Raw genomic sequence first — 16,078 nt, 5'->3', positions numbered from 1 at the left:
GGATAGTTAGCAGTGACAGTGGTCAAGGATAGCAGTGACAGTGGTCAAGGATAGCAGTCACAGTGGTCAAGGATAGCAGTCACAGTGGTCAAGGATAGTTAGTCACAATGGTCAAGGATAGTTAGCAGTCACCGTGGTTAAGGATAGCAGTTACAGTGGTCAAGGATAGCAGTCACAGTGGTCAAGGATAGCAGTCACAGTGGTCAAGGAAAGCCACAGTGGTCAAGGATAGTAAGCAGTCACAGTGGTCAAGGATAGTTAGTCACAGTGGTCAAGGATAGTTAGTCACAGTGGTCAAGGATAGTTAGCAGTCACAGTGGTCAAGGATAGCAGTGACAGTGGTCAAGGATATTTAGCAGTCACAGTGGTCAAGGATAGCAGTGACAGTGGTCAAGGATTGTTAGCAGTGACAGTGGTCAAGGATAGCAGTCGAAGTGGTCAAGGATACTTAGCAGTGACAGTGGTCAAGGATAGTTAGCAGTCGCAGTGGTCAAGGATAGTTAGCAGTCACTGTGGTCAAGGATAGCAGTGACTGTGGTCAAGGATAGCAGTGACTGTGGTCAAGGATAGTTAGCAGTCACAGTGGTGAAGGATAGTTAGCAATGACTGTGATCAAGGATAGTTAGCAGTGAAAGTGGTCAAGGATAGTTAACATTGACTGTGGTCAATGATAGCAGTGACTGTGGTCAAGGATAGTTAGCAGTGACTGTGGTCAAGGATAGTTAACAGTGACTGTGGTCAAGGATAGTTAGCAGTCACAGTGGTCAAGGATAGCAGTCACAGTGGTCAAGGATAGTTAGCAGTGAGAGTGGTCAAAGATATTTAGCAGTCACAGTGGTCAAGGATAGCAGTCACAGTGGTCAAGGATAGTTAGCAGTCAAAGTGGTCAAGGATAGCAGTCACAGTGGTCAAGGATAGCAGTGACTGTGGTCAAGGATAGCAGTGACTGTGGTCAAGGATAGCAGTCACAGTGGTCAAGGATAGTTAGCAGTCACTGTGGTCAAGGATAGTTAGCAGTGACTGTGTTCAAGGATAGTTAGCAGTGACTGTGGTCAACGATCGTGAATGTGGTCAAGGATAGTTAACAGTGACTGTGGTCAAGGATAGTTAGCAGTCACAGTGGTCAAGGATAGTTAGCAGAGACTGTGGTCAAGGATAGTTAACAGAGACTGTGGTCAAGGATAGTGAAAGTGGTCAAGGATAGTTAACATTGACTGTGGTCAATGATAGCAGTGACTGTGGTCAAGGATAGCAGTGACTGTGGTCAAGGATAGTTAGCAGTCACTGTGGTCGAGGATAGTTAGCAGTCACAGTGGTCAAGGATAGCAGTCACAGTGGTCAAGGATAGTTAGCAGTCACAGTGGTCAAGGATAGCAGTCAGTGGTCAAGGATAGTTACCAGTCACAGTGGTCAAGGATAATTAGCAGTGACTGTGGTCAAGGATAGCAGTGACTGTGGTCAAGGATAGTTTGCAGTCACAGTGGTCAAGGATAGTTAGCAGTCACAGTGGTCAAGGATAGTTAGCAGTCACAGTGGTCAAGGATAGTCACAGTTGTCAAGGATAGTTAGCAGTCACAGTGGTCAAGGATAGCAGTCACAGTGGTCAAGGATAGTCACAGTGGTCAAGGAAAGCTAGCAGTGACAGTGGTCAAGGATAGCAGTCACAGTGTTCAAGGATAGCAGTCACAGTGGTCAAGGATAGCAGTCACAGTGGTCAAGGATAGTTAGCAGTGACGGTGGCCAAGGATAGTTAGCAGTAAGAGGGGTCAAGGATAGATAGCAGTGACAGTTGTCAAGGATAGTTAGCAGTGACAGTGGTCAAGGATAGCAGTGACAGTTGTCAAGGATAGCAGTCACAGTGGTCAAGGATAGCAGTCACAGTGGTCAAGGATATTTAGTGACAGTGGTCAAGGTTAGTTAGCAGTGACAGTGGTCAAGGATAGCAGTGACAGTGGTCAAGGATAGTTAGCAGTGACAGTGGTCAAGGATAGCAATGACAGTGGTCAAGGATAGCAGTCACAGTGGTCAAGGATAGCAGTCACAGTGGTCAAGGATAGTTAGTGACTGTGTTCAAGGATTGCAGTGACAGTGGTCAAGGATAGTTAGCAGTGACAGTGGTCAAGGATAGTTAAGTGACAGTGGCCAAGGATAGTTAGCAGTGACAGTGGTCAAGGATAGTTAAGTGACAGTGGCCAAGGATAGTTAGCAGTCTCTGCGGTCAAGGATAGCAGCCACAGTGGTCAACGATAGTTAGCAGTGACAGTGGTCAAGAATAACAGTGACAGTGGTCAAGGATAGTTAGCAGTGACAGTGGTCAAGGATAGTCACAGTGGTCAAGGATAGTTAGCAGTCGCAGTGGTCAAGGATAGCAGTCACAGTGGTCAAGGATAGCAGTCACAGTGGTCAAGGATAGTTAGCAGTCACAGTGGTGAAGGATAGTTAGTGACAGTGGTCAAGGATAGCAGTGACAGTGGTCAAGGATAGTTAGCAGTGACAGTGGTCAAGGATAGCAGTGACAGTGGTCAAGGATAGTTAGCAGTCAAAGTGGTCAAGGATAGTCAAAGTGGTCAAGGATAGTTAGTCACAGTGGTCAAGGATAGCAGTCACAGTGGTCAAGGATAGTTAGCAGTCACAGTGGTTAAGGAGAGTTAGCAGTCACAGTTGTCAAGGATAGCAGTCACAGTGGTCAAGGATAGCAGTCACAGTGGTCAAGGATAGTTAGTCACAGTGGTCAAGGATAGTAAGCAGTCACAGTCAAGGATAGTTAGCAGTCATTGTGGTCAAGGACAGTTAGCAGTCAGTGGTCAAGGATAGTTAGCAGTCACAGTAGTCAAGGATAGTTAGCAGTCACAGTGGTCAATGATAGTTAGCAGTCACAGTGGTCAAGGATAGCAGTCAGTGGTCAAGGATAGTTAGCAGTGACTGTGGTTAAGGATAGTTAGCAGTGACTGTGGTCAAGGATCGTTAAGAGTGACTGTGGTCAAGGATAGTTAGCAGTCACAGTGGTCAAGGATAGTTAGCAGTCACTGTGGTCAAGGATAGTTAGCAGTCACAGTGGTCAAGGATAGTTAGCAGTCACAGTGGTCAAGGATAGTTAGCAGTCACAGTGGTCAAGGATAGCAGTCAGTGGTCAAGGATAGTTAGCAGTCACAGTGGTCAAGGATAATTAGCATTGACTGTGGTCAAGGATAGTTTGCAGTCACAGTGTCAAGGAGAGTTAGTCACAGTGGTCAAGGATAGCAGTGGCGGTGGCCAAGGATAGTTAGCAGTGACAGGGGTCAAGGATAGCAGTGACAGTGGTCAAGGATAGTTAGCAGTGACTGTGGTCAAGGATAGCAGTGACAGTTGTCAAGGATAGCAGTGACAGTGGTCAAGGATAGTTAAGTGACAGTGGCCAATGATAGCAGTGACAGTGGTCAAGGATTGTTAGCAGTCTCTGTGGTCAAGGATACCAGCCACAGTGGTCAAGGATAGCAGTGACAGTGGTCAAGAATAGCAGTGACAGTGGTCAAGGATAGTGACAGTTGTCAAGGATAGCAGTGACAGTGGTCAAGGATAGTTAGTCACAGTGGTCAAGGATAGCAGTCACAGTGGTCAAGGATAGCAGTCACAGTGGTCAAGGATTGTTAGCAGTCACAGTGGTCAGGGATAGCAGTGACAGTGGTTAAGGATAGCTGAAGCAGTGGTCAAGGATAGCAGTCACAGTGGTCAAGGATAGCATTCACAATGGTCAAGGATAGTTAGTGACAGTGGTCAAGGATAGCAGTGACAGTGGTCAATGATAGCAGTCACAGTGGTCAAGGATAGTTAGCAGTCAAAGTGGATAAGGATAGTTAGCAGTCACAGTTGCCATGGTTAGCAGTCACAGTGGTCAAGGATAGTTAGCAGTCACAGTGGTCAAGGATAGTAAGCAGTCACAGTGGTCAAGGATAGCAGTCATTGTGGTCAAGGACAGTTAGCAGTCAGTGGTCAAGGATAGCAGTCACAGTAGTCAAGGATGTTTAGCAGTCACAGTGGTCAAGGATAGCAGCCAGTGGTCAAGGATAGTTAGCAGTGACTATGGTCAAGGATAGTTAGCAGTGACTGTGGTCAAGGATAGTTAACAGTGACTGTGGTCAAGGATAGTTAGCAGTCACAGTGGTCAAGGATAGTTAGCAGTCACAGTGGTCAAGGATAGCAGTCACAGTGGTCAAGGATAGTTAGCCGTCACAGTGGTCAAGGATAGCAGTCAGTGGCCAAGGATAGTTAGCAGTCACAGTGTTCAAGGATAGTTAGCAGTGACAGTGGTCAAGGATAGTTAACAGTGACTGTGGTCAAGGATAGTTAGCAGTCACAGTGGTCAAGGATAGTTTGCAGTCTCAGTGGTCAAGGATAGTCATAGTGCTCAAGGATAGTTAGCAGTCACAGTGGTCAAGGATAGTTAGCAGTCACAGTGGTCAAGGATAGTTAGTCACAGTGGTCAAGGATAGTCACAGTGGTCAAGGATAGCTAGCAGTGACAGTGGTCAAGGATAGTCACAGTGGTCAAGGATAGTTAGCAGTGACGGTAGCCAAGGATAGCAGTGACAGGGGTCAAGGATAGTTAGCAGTGACAGTGGTCAAGGATAATTAGCAGTGACAGTGGTCAAGGATAGCAGTGACAGTGGTCAAGGATAGTTAGCAATGACAGTGGTCAAGGATAGTTAGCAGTCACAGTGGTCAAGGATAGTTAAGTGACAGTGGCCAAGGATAGCAGTGACAGTGGCCAAGGATAGCAGTGACAGTGGTCAAGGATAGTTAGCAGTCTCTGTGGTCAAGGATAGCAGCCACAGTGGTCAAGGATAGTTAGCAGTGACTGGTCAAGGATAGCAGTGACAGTGGTCAAGGATAGTTAGCAGTGACAGTGGTCAAGGATAGTTAAGTGACAGTGGCCAAGGATAGTTAGCAGTGACAGTGGCCAAGGATAGTTAGCAGTGACAGTGGTCAAGGATAGTTAGCAGTCTCTGTCGTCAAGGATAGCAGCCACAGTGGTCAAGGATAGTTAGCAGTGACAGTGGTCAAGAATAGCAGTGACAGTGGTCAAGGATAGTGACAGTGGTCAAGGATAGTTAGCAGTCACAGTGGTCAAGGATAGCAGTCAGTGGTCAAGGATACCAGTCACAGTGGTCAAGGATAGTTAGCAGTCACAGTGGTCAAGGATAGTTAGCAGTGACAGTGGTTAAGGATAGCAGTGACAGTGGTCAAGGATAGCAGTCACGGTGGTCAAGGATAGTTAGCATTCACAGTGGTCAAGGATAGTTAGTGACAGTGGTCAAGGATAGCAGTGACAGTGGTCAAGGATAGTTAGCAGTCACAGTGGTCAATTATAGTTAGCAGTCACAGTGGTCAAGGATAGTTAGTCACAGTGGTCAAGAATAGTCAAAGTGGTCAAGGATAGTTAGCAGTCACAGTGGTCAAGGATAGTTAGCAGTCAGTGGTCAAGGAGAGTTAGCAGTCACAGTGGTTAAGGATAGTTAGCAGTCACAGTGGTCAAGGAGAGTTAGCAGTCACAGTGGTTAAGGATAGTTAGCAGTCAAAGTCGTCAAGGATAGCAGTCACAGTGGTCAAGGATAGTTAGTCACAGTGGTCAAGGATAGTCACAGTGGTCAAGGATAGTAAGCAGTCACAGTGGTCAAGGATAGTTAGTCACAGTGGTCAAGGATAGCAGTCACAGTGGTCAAGGACAGTTAGCAGTCAGTGGTCAAGGATAGTTAGTCACAGTGGTCAAGATAGCAGTCACAGTGGTCAAGGATAGTTAGCAGTCACAGTGGTCAAGGATAGCAGTCAGTGGTCATGGATAGTTAGCAGTGACAGTGGTCAAGGATATTTAGCAGTCACAATGGTCAAGGATAGCAGTGACAATGGCCAAGGATAGCAGTAACAGTGGTCAAGGATAGTTAGCAGTCACAGTGGTCAAGGATACTTAGCAGTCAAAGTGTTCAAGGATAGTTAGCAGTCACAGTGGTCAAGGATAGCAGTGAGTGTGGTGAAGGATAGCAGTGACTGTGGTCAATGATAGCAGTCACAGTGGTCAAGGATAGTTAGCAGTCACTGTGGTCAAGGATAGTTAGCAGTCGCAGTGGTCAAGGATAGTTAGCAGTCACTGTGGTCAAGGATAGTTAGCAGTGACTGTGGTCAAGGATAGTTAGCAGTGACTGTGGTCAAGGATAGTTAGCAGTGACTGTGGTCAAGGATAGTTAGCAGTGACTGTGGTCAAGGATAGTTAGCAGTGATTGTGGTCAAGGATAGTTAACAGTGACTGTGGTCAAGGAGAGTTAGCAGTCACAGTGGTCAAGGATAGCAGTCACAGTGGTCAAGGATAGTAAGCAGTGACTGTGGTCAAGGATAGTTAGCAGTTACAGTGGTCAAGGATAGTTAGCAGTCACAGTGGTCAAGGATAGCAGTCACAATGGTCAAGGATAGTTAGCAGTCACAGTGGTCAAGGATAGTTAGTCACAGTGGTCAAGGATAGCAGTCACAGTGGTCAAGGATAGTTAACAGTGACTGTGGTCAAGGATAGTTAACAGTGACTGTGGTCAAGGATAGTTAAGTGACTGTGGTCAAGGATAGTTAGCAGTGACTGTGGTCAAGGATAGCAGTCACAGTGGTCAAGGATAGTTAACAGTGACTGTGGTTAAGGATATTTAACAGTGACTGTGGTCAAGGATAGTTAACAGTGACTGCGGTCAAGGATAGTTAACAGTGACTGTGGCCAAGGATAGTTAGCAGTGAATGTGGTCAAGGATAGTTAACAGTGACTGTGGTCAAGGATAGTTAGCAGTCACAGTGGTCAAGGATAGCAGTGACTGTGGTCAAGGATAGTTAACAGTGACTGTGGTCAAGGATAGCAGTGAAAGTGGTCAAGGATAGTTAACAGTGACTGTGGTCAATGATAGCAGTGACTGTGGTCAAGGATAGTTAGCAGTCACAGTGGTCAAGGATAGTTAGCAGTCACAGTGGTCAAGGATAGCAGTCAGTGGTCAAGGATAGTTAGAAGTCACAGTGGTCAAGGATAGTTAGAAGTCACAGTGGTCAAGGATAGTTAGCAGTGACTGTTCTCAAGGATAGCAGTGACTGTGGTCAAGGATAGCAGTGACTGTGGTCAAGGATAGCAGTGACTGTGGTCAAGGATAGTTAGCAGTCACAGTGGTCAAGGATAGTTAGCAGTCAAAGTGGTCAAGGACAGTTAGCAGTCACAGTTGTCAAGGAGAGTTAGCAGTCACAGTGGTCAAGGATAGTTAGCAGTCACAGTGGTCAAGGATAGTTAGCAGTCACAGTGGTCAAGGATAGCAGTGACAGTGGTCAAGGATAGCAGTCACAGTGGTCAAGGATAGCAGTCACAGTGGTCAAGGATAGTTAGCAGTGACGGTGGCCAAGGATAGTTAGCAGTGACAGGGGTCAAGGATAGTTAGCAGTGACAGTGGTCAAGGATAGTCAGCAGTGACAGTGGTCAAGGATAGTCACAGTGGTCAAGGATAGTTAGCAGTGACAGTGGTCAAGGATAGTTAGTGACAGTGGTCAAGGATAGCAGTGACAGTGGTCAAGGATAGTTAGCAGTGACAGTGGTCAACGATAGCAGTCACAGTGGTCAAGGATAGTTAGCAGTGACAGTGGTCAAGGATAGTTAACAGTGACAGTGGCCAAGGATAGCAGTGACAGTGGTCAAGGATAGTTAGCAGTCTCTGTGGTCAAGGATAGTTAGCAGCCACAGTGGTCAAGGATAGCAGTGACAGTGGTCAAGGATAGTTAGCAGTGACAGTGGTCAAGGATAGTTAACAGTCACAGTGGTCAAGGATAGTTAGCAGTGAGAGTGGTTAAGGATAGCAGTGACAGTGGTCAAGGATAGTTAGCAGTCACAGTGGTCAAGGATAGTTAGCAGTGACAGTGGTCAACGATAGCAGTCACAGTGGTCAAGGATAGTTAGCAGTGACAGTGGTCAAGGATAGTTAACAGTGACAGTGGCCAAGGATAGCAGTGACAGTGGTCAAGGATAGTTAGCAGTCTCTGTGGTCAAGGATAGTTAGCAGCCACAGTGGTCAAGGATAGCAGTGACAGTGGTCAAGGATAGTTAGCAGTGACAGTGGTCAAGGATAGTTAACAGTCACAGTGGTCAAGGATAGTTAGCAGTGAGAGTGGTTAAGGATAGCAGTGACAGTGGTCAAGGATAGCAGTGACAGTGGTCAAGGATAGTTAGCAGTCACAGTGGTCAAGGATAGTTAGCAGTGAGAGTGGTTAAGGATAGCAGTGACAGTGGTCAAGGATAGTTAGCAGTCACAGTGGTCAAGGATAGTTAGTCACACTGGTCACGGATAGTTAGCAGTGACAGTGGTCAAGGATAGCAGTGACAGTGGTCAAGGATAGTTAGCAGTCACAGTTGTCAAGGATAGTTAGCAGTGACAGTGGTCAAGGATAGCAGTGACAGTGGTCAAGGATAGCAGTCACACTGGTCACGGATAGCAGTCACATTGGTCAAGGATAGTTAGCAGTCACAGTTGTCAAGGATAGTTAGCAGTGACAGTGGTCAAGGATAGCAGTGACAGTGGTCAAGGATAGCAGTCACAGTGGTCAAGGATAGCAGTCACAGTGGTCAAGGATAGTTAGTCACAATGGTCAAGGATAGTTAGCAGTCACCGTGGTTAAGGATAGCAGTCACAGTGGTCAAGGATAGCAGTCACAGTGGTCAAGGATAGCAGTCACAGTGGTCAAGGAAAGCCACAGTGGTCAAGGATAGTAAGCAGTCACAGTGGTCAAGGATAGTTAGCAGTCATTGTGGTCAAGGATAGTTAGCAGTCAGTGGTCAAGGATAGTTAGTCACAGTGGTCAAGGATAGTTAGCAGTCACAGTGGTCAAGGATAGCAGTGACAGTGGTCAAGGATATTTAGCAGTCACAGTGGTCAAGGATAGCAGTGACAGTGGTCAAGGATTGTTAGCAGTGACAGTGGTCAAGGATAGCAGTCGAAGTGGTCAAGGATACTTAGCAGTGACAGTGGTCAAGGATAGCAGTCGCAGTGGTCAAGGATAGTTAGCAGTCACTGTGGTCAAGGATAGCAGTGACTGTGGTCAAGGATAGCAGTGACTGTGGTCAAGGATAGTTAGCAGTCACAGTGGTGAAGGATAGTTAGCAATGACTGTGGTCAAGGATAGTTAGCAGTGAAAGTGGTCAAGGATAGTTAACATTGACTGTGGTCAATGATAGCAGTGACTGTGGTCAAGGATAGTTAGCAGTGACTGTGGTCAAGGATAGTTAACAGTGACTGTGGTCAAGGATAGTTAGCAGTCACAGTGGTCAAGGATAGCAGTCACAGTGGTCAAGGATAGTTAGCAGTGAGAGTGGTCAAAGATATTTAGCAGTCACAGTGGTCAAGGATAGCAGTCACAGTGGTCAAGGATAGTTAGCAGTCAAAGTGGTCAAGGATAGCAGTCACAGTGGTCAAGGATAGCAGTGACTGTGGTCAAGGATAGCAGTGACTGTGGTCAAGGATAGCAGTCACAGTGGTCAAGGATAGTTAGCAGTCACTGTGGTCAAGGATAGTTAGCAGTGACTGTGTTCAAGGATAGTTAGCAGTGACTGTGGTCAACGATCGTGAATGTGGTCAAGGATAGTTAACAGTGACTGTGGTCAAGGATAGTTAGCAGTCACAGTGGTCAAGGATAGTTAGCAGAGACTGTGGTCAAGGATAGTTAACAGAGACTGTGGTCAAGGATAGTGAAAGTGGTCAAGGATAGTTAACATTGACTGTGGTCAATGATAGCAGTGACTGTGGTCAAGGATAGCAGTGACTGTGGTCAAGGATAGTTAGCAGTCACTGTGGTCGAGGATAGTTAGCAGTCACAGTGGTCAAGGATAGCAGTCACAGTGGTCAAGGATAGTTAGCAGTCACAGTGGTCAAGGATAGCAGTCAGTGGTCAAGGATAGTTACCAGTCACAGTGGTCAAGGATAATTAGCAGTGACTGTGGTCAAGGATAGCAGTGACTGTGGTCAAGGATAGTTTGCAGTCACAGTGGTCAAGGATAGTTAGCAGTCACAGTGGTCAAGGATAGTTAGCAGTCACTGTGGTCGAGGATAGTTAGCAGTCACAGTGGTCAAGGATAGTTAGCAGTCACAGTGGTCAAGGATAGTTAGCAGTCACAGTGGTCAAGGATAGCAGTCAGTGGTCAAGGATAGTTACCAGTCACAGTGGTCAAGGATAATTAGCAGTGACTGTGGTCAAGGATAGCAGTGACTGTGGTCAAGGATAGTTTGCAGTCACAGTGGTCAAGGATAGTTAGCAGTCACAGTGGTCAAGGATAGTTAGCAGTCACAGTGGTCAAGGATAGTCACAGTTGTCAAGGATAGTTAGCAGTCACAGTGGTCAAGGATAGCAGTCACAGTGGTCAAGGATAGTCACAGTGGTCAAGGAAAGCTAGCAGTGACAGTGGTCAAGGATAGCAGTCACAGTGTTCAAGGATAGCAGTCACAGTGGTCAAGGATAGCAGTCACAGTGGTCAAGGATAGTTAGCAGTGACGGTGGCCAAGGATAGTTAGCAGTAAGAGGGGTCAAGGATAGATAGCAGTGACAGTTGTCAAGGATAGTTAGCAGTGACAGTGGTCAAGGATAGCAGTGACAGTTGTCAAGGATAGCAGTCACAGTGGTCAAGGATAGCAGTCACAGTGGTCAAGGATATTTAGTGACAGTGGTCAAGGTTAGTTAGCAGTGACAGTGGTCAAGGATAGCAGTGACAGTGGTCAAGGATAGTTAGCAGTGACAGTGGTCAAGGATAGCAATGACAGTGGTCAAGGATAGCAGTCACAGTGGTCAAGGATAGCAGTCACAGTGGTCAAGGATAGTTAGTGACTGTGTTCAAGGATTGCAGTGACAGTGGTCAAGGATAGTTAGCAGTGACAGTGGTCAAGGATAGTTAAGTGACAGTGGCCAAGGATAGTTAGCAGTGACAGTGGTCAAGGATAGTTAAGTGACAGTGGCCAAGGATAGTTAGCAGTCTCTGTGGTCAAGGATAGCAGCCACAGTGGTCAACGATAGTTAGCAGTGACAGTGGTCAAGAATAACAGTGACAGTGGTCAAGGATAGTTAGCAGTGACAGTGGTCAAGGATAGTCACAGTGGTCAAGGATAGTTAGCAGTCGCAGTGGTCAAGGATAGCAGTCACAGTGGTCAAGGATAGCAGTCACAGTGGTCAAGGATAGTTAGCAGTCACAGTGGTGAAGGATAGTTAGTGACAGTGGTCAAGGATAGCAGTGACAGTGGTCAAGGATAGTTAGCAGTGACAGTGGTCAAGGATAGCAGTGACAGTGGTCAAGGATAGTTAGCAGTCAAAGTGGTCAAGGATAGTCAAAGTGGTCAAGGATAGTTAGTCACAGTGGTCAAGGATAGCAGTCACAGTGGTCAAGGATAGTTAGCAGTCACAGTGGTTAAGGAGAGTTAGCAGTCACAGTTGTCAAGGATAGCAGTCACAGTGGTCAAGGATAGCAGTCACAGTGGTCAAGGATAGTTAGTCACAGTGGTCAAGGATAGTAAGCAGTCACAGTCAAGGATAGTTAGCAGTCATTGTGGTCAAGGACAGTTAGCAGTCAGTGGTCAAGGATAGTTAGCAGTCACAGTAGTCAAGGATAGTTAGCAGTCACAGTGGTCAATGATAGTTAGCAGTCACAGTGGTCAAGGATAGCAGTCAGTGGTCAAGGATAGTTAGCAGTGACTGTGGTCAAGGATAGTTAGCAGTGACTGTGGTTAAGGATAGTTAGCAGTGACTGTGGTCAAGGATCGTTAAGAGTGACTGTGGTCAAGGATAGTTAGCAGTCACAGTGGTCAAGGATAGTTAGCAGTCACTGTGGTCAAGGATAGTTAGCAGTCACAGTGGTCAAGGATAGTTAGCAGTCACAGTGGTCAAGGATAGTTAGCAGTCACAGTGGTCAAGGATAGCAGTCAGTGGTCAAGGATAGTTAGCAGTCACAGTGGTCAAGGATAATTAGCATTGACTGTGGTCAAGGATAGTTTGCAGTCACAGTGTCAAGGAGAGTTAGTCACAGTGGTCAAGGATAGCAGTGGCGGTGGCCAAGGATAGTTAGCAGTGACAGGGGTCAAGGATAGCAGTGACAGTGGTCAAGGATAGTTAGCAGTGACTGTGGTCAAGGATAGCAGTGACAGTTGTCAAGGATAGCAGTGACAGTGGTCAAGGATAGTTAAGTGACAGTGGCCAATGATAGCAGTGACAGTGGTCAAGGATTGTTAGCAGTCTCTGTGGTCAAGGATACCAGCCACAGTGGTCAAGGATAGCAGTGACAGTGGTCAAGAATAGCAGTGACAGTGGTCAAGGATAGTGACAGTTGTCAAGGATAGCAGTGACAGTGGTCAAGGATAGTTAGTCACAGTGGTCAAGGATAGCAGTCACAGTGGTCAAGGATAGCAGTCACAGTGGTCAAGGATTGTTAGCAGTCACAGTGGTCAGGGATAGCAGTGACAGTGGTTAAGGATAGCTGAAGCAGTGGTCAAGGATAGCAGTCACAGTGGTCAAGGATAGCATTCACAATGCTCAAGGATAGTTAGTGACAGTGGTCAAGGATAGCAGTGACAGTGGTCAATGATAGCAGTCACAGTGGTCAAGGATAGTTAGCAGTCAAAGTGGATAAGGATAGTTAGCAGTCACAGTTGCCATGGTTAGCAGTCACAGTGGTCAAGGATAGTTAGCAGTCACAGTGGTCAAGGATAGTAAGCAGTCACAGTGGTCAAGGATAGCAGTCATTGTGGTCAAGGACAGTTAGCAGTCAGTGGTCAAGGATAGCAGTCACAGTAGTCAAGGATGTTTAGCAGTCACAGTGGTCAAGGATAGCAGCCAGTGGTCAAGGATAGTTAGCAGTGACTATGGTCAAGGATAGTTAGCAGTGACTGTGGTCAAGGATAGTTAACAGTGACTGTGGTCAAGGATAGTTAGCAGTCACAGTGGTCAAGGATAGTTAGCAGTCACAGTGGTCAAGGATAGCAGTCACAGTGGTCAAGGATAGTTAGCCGTCACAGTGGTCAAGGATAGCAGTCAGTGGCCAAGGATAGTTAGCAGTCACAGTGTTCAAGGATAGTTAGCAGTGACAGTGGTCAAGGATAGTTAACAGTGACTGTGGTCAAGGATAGTTAGCAGTCACAGTGGTCAAGGATAGTTTGCAGTCTCAGTGGTCAAGGATAGTCATAGTGCTCAAGGATAGTTAGCAGTCACAGTGGTCAAGGATAGTTAGCAGTCACAGTGGTCAAGGATAGTTAGTCACAGTGGTCAAGGATAGTCACAGTGGTCAAGGATAGCTAGCAGTGACAGTGGTCAAGGATAGTCACAGTGGTCAAGGATAGTTAGCAGTGACGGTAGCCAAGGATAGCAGTGACAGGGGTCAAGGATAGTTAGCAGTGACAGTGGTCAAGGATAATTAGCAGTGACAGTGGTCAAGGATAGCAGTGACAGTGGTCAAGGATAGTTAGCAATGACAGTGGTCAAGGATAGTTAGCAGTCACAGTGGTCAAGGATAGTTAAGTGACAGTGGCCAAGGATAGTTAGCAGTGACAGTGGCCAAGGATAGCAGTGACAGTGGTCAAGGATAGTTAGCAGTCTCTGTGGTCAAGGATAGCAGCCACAGTGGTCAAGGATAGTTAGCAGTGACTGGTCAAGGATAGCAGTGACAGTGGTCAAGGATAGTTAGCAGTGACAGTGGTCAAGGATAGTTAAGTGACAGTGGCCAAGGATAGTTAGCAGTGACAGTGGCCAAGGATAGTTAGCAGTGACAGTGGTCAAGGATAGTTAGCAGTCTCTGTGGTCAAGGATAGCAGCCACAGTGGTCAAGGATAGTTAGCAGTGACAGTGGTCAAGAATAGCAGTGACAGTGGTCAAGGATAGTGACAGTGGTCAAGGATAGTTAGCAGTCACAGTGGTCAAGGATAGCAGTCAGTGGTCAAGGATACCAGTCACAGTGGTCAAGGATAGTTAGCAGTCACAGTGGTCAAGGATAGTTAGCAGTGACAGTGGTTAAGGATAGCAGTGACAGTGGTCAAGGATAGCAGTCACGGTGGTCAAGGATAGTTAGCATTCACAGTGGTCAAGGATAGTTAGTGACAGTGGTCAAGGATAGCAGTGACAGTGGTCAAGGATAGTTAGCAGTCACAGTGGTCAATTATAGTTAGCAGTCACAGTGGTCAAGGATAGTTAGTCACAGTGGTCAAGAATAGTCAAAGTGGTCAAGGATAGTTAGCAGTCACAGTGGTCAAGGATAGTTAGCAGTCAGTGGTCAAGGAGAGTTAGCAGTCACAGTGGTTAAGGATAGTTAGCAGTCACAGTGGTCAAGGAGAGTTAGCAGTCACAGTGGTTAAGGATAGTTAGCAGTCAAAGTCGTCAAGGATAGCAGTCACAGTGGTCAAGGATAGTTAGTCACAGTGGTCAAGGATAGTCACAGTGGTCAAGGATAGTAAGCAGTCACAGTGGTCAAGGATAGTTAGTCACAGTGGTCAAGGATAGCAGTCACAGTGGTCAAGGACAGTTAGCAGTCAGTGGTCAAGGATAGTTAGTCACAGTGGTCAAGATAGCAGTCACAGTGGTCAAGGATAGTTAGCAGTCACAGTGGTCAAGGATAGCAGTCAGTGGTCATGGATAGTTAGCAGTGACAGTGGTCAAGGATATTTAGCAGTCACAATGGTCAAGGATAGCAGTGACAATGGCCAAGGATAGCAGTAACAGTGGTCAAGGATAGTTAGCAGTCACAGTGGTCAAGGATACTTAGCAGTCAAAGTGTTCAAGGATAGTTAGCAGTCACAGTGGTCAAGGATAGCAGTGAGTGTGGTGAAGGATAGCAGTGACTGTGGTCAATGATAGCAGTCACAGTGGTCAAGGATAGTTAGCAGTCACTGTGGTCAAGGATAGTTAGCAGTCGCAGTGGTCAAGGATAGTTAGCAGTCACTGTGGTCAAGGATAGTTAGCAGTGACTGTGGTCAAGGATAGTTAGCAGTGACTGTGGTCAAGGATAGTTAGCAGTGACTGTGGTCAAGGATAGCAGTGACTGTGGTCAAGGATAGTTAGCAGTGATTGTGGTCAAGGATAGTTAACAGTGACTGTGGTCAAGGAGAGTTAGCAGTCACAGTGGTCAAGGATAGCAGTCACAGTGGTCAAGGATAGTAAGCAGTGACTGTGGTCAAGGATAGTTAGCAGTTACAGTGGTCAAGGATAGTTAGCAGTCACAGTGGTCAAGGATAGCAGTCACAATGGTCAAGGATAGTTAGCAGTCACAGTGGTCAAGGATAGTTAGTCACAGTGGTCAAGGATAGCAGTCACAGTGGTCAAGGATAGTTAGCAGTCACAGTGGTCAAGGATAGTTAGCAGTCACAGTGGTCAAGTATAGTTAGCAGTCACAGTGGTCAAGGATTGTTAGCAGTCACAGTGGTCAATGATAGCAGTGACAGTGGCCAAGGAGAGTTAGCAGTGACAGTGGTCAAGAATAGGTAGCAGTGACAGTGGTCACGGATAGTTAACAGTGACAGTGGTCAAGGATAGTTAGCAATCACAGTGGTCAAGGATAGTTAGCAGTCACAGTGCTGAAGGGTAGTTAGCTGTGACAGTGGTCAAGGATAGCAGTGACAGTGGTCAAGGATAGTTAGCAGTCACGGTGGTCAAGGATAGCAGTCACTGTGATCAAGGATAGCAGTCACTATGGTCAAGGATAGTTAGTCACAGTGGTCAAGGATAGCAGTGACAGTGGTCAAGGATAGTGACAGTGGTCGTGGATAGTTAGCAACCAGTCACAGTGGTCAAGGATAGTTAGCAATCAGTCACAGTGGTCAAGGATAGTGATTTTCATTCAATTAATCAGTGTTCGCATCGCTATTGGGCTGTGTGGACGTGCTGCGCAGTAGCTCCTGATTGAGTTGGCTTTTGTGCAGTGTTGACGTGTACTTAGCTCTGTGAAGACCTGTTTCGCTCTCTCTACGAATTGAAGCAAGATGCCCTCCATCGAGCAACTTTACCAACAGCTTAAGGAAGAATTGAGGTTGGCGAAGGTGGAGATTCGGCGACTGACCGAGGAAAACAAGAAGATTCGTAGT

At 46.5% G+C, this 16,078-nt stretch overlaps 1 protein-coding gene across 4 annotated transcripts in view; it reads left to right on the top strand.

Annotated features, from left to right (window-relative positions):
- The window catches only part of LOC128698406 (limbic system-associated membrane protein-like), a 599,709-nt gene that overhangs the window by 422,921 nt on the left and 160,710 nt on the right, over positions 1-16,078 (top strand). The gene's annotated exons all lie outside the window — the stretch shown is intronic.

Source organism: Cherax quadricarinatus, chromosome 92 (genome assembly GCF_038502225.1).
Source record: "Cherax quadricarinatus isolate ZL_2023a chromosome 92, ASM3850222v1, whole genome shotgun sequence".
In the NCBI taxonomy this organism is placed as follows: Eukaryota; Metazoa; Arthropoda; class Malacostraca; order Decapoda; family Parastacidae; genus Cherax; species Cherax quadricarinatus.
Note: the sequence above shows the minus strand (reverse complement) of the source record. Positions and strands in the feature narration are given on the sequence as shown.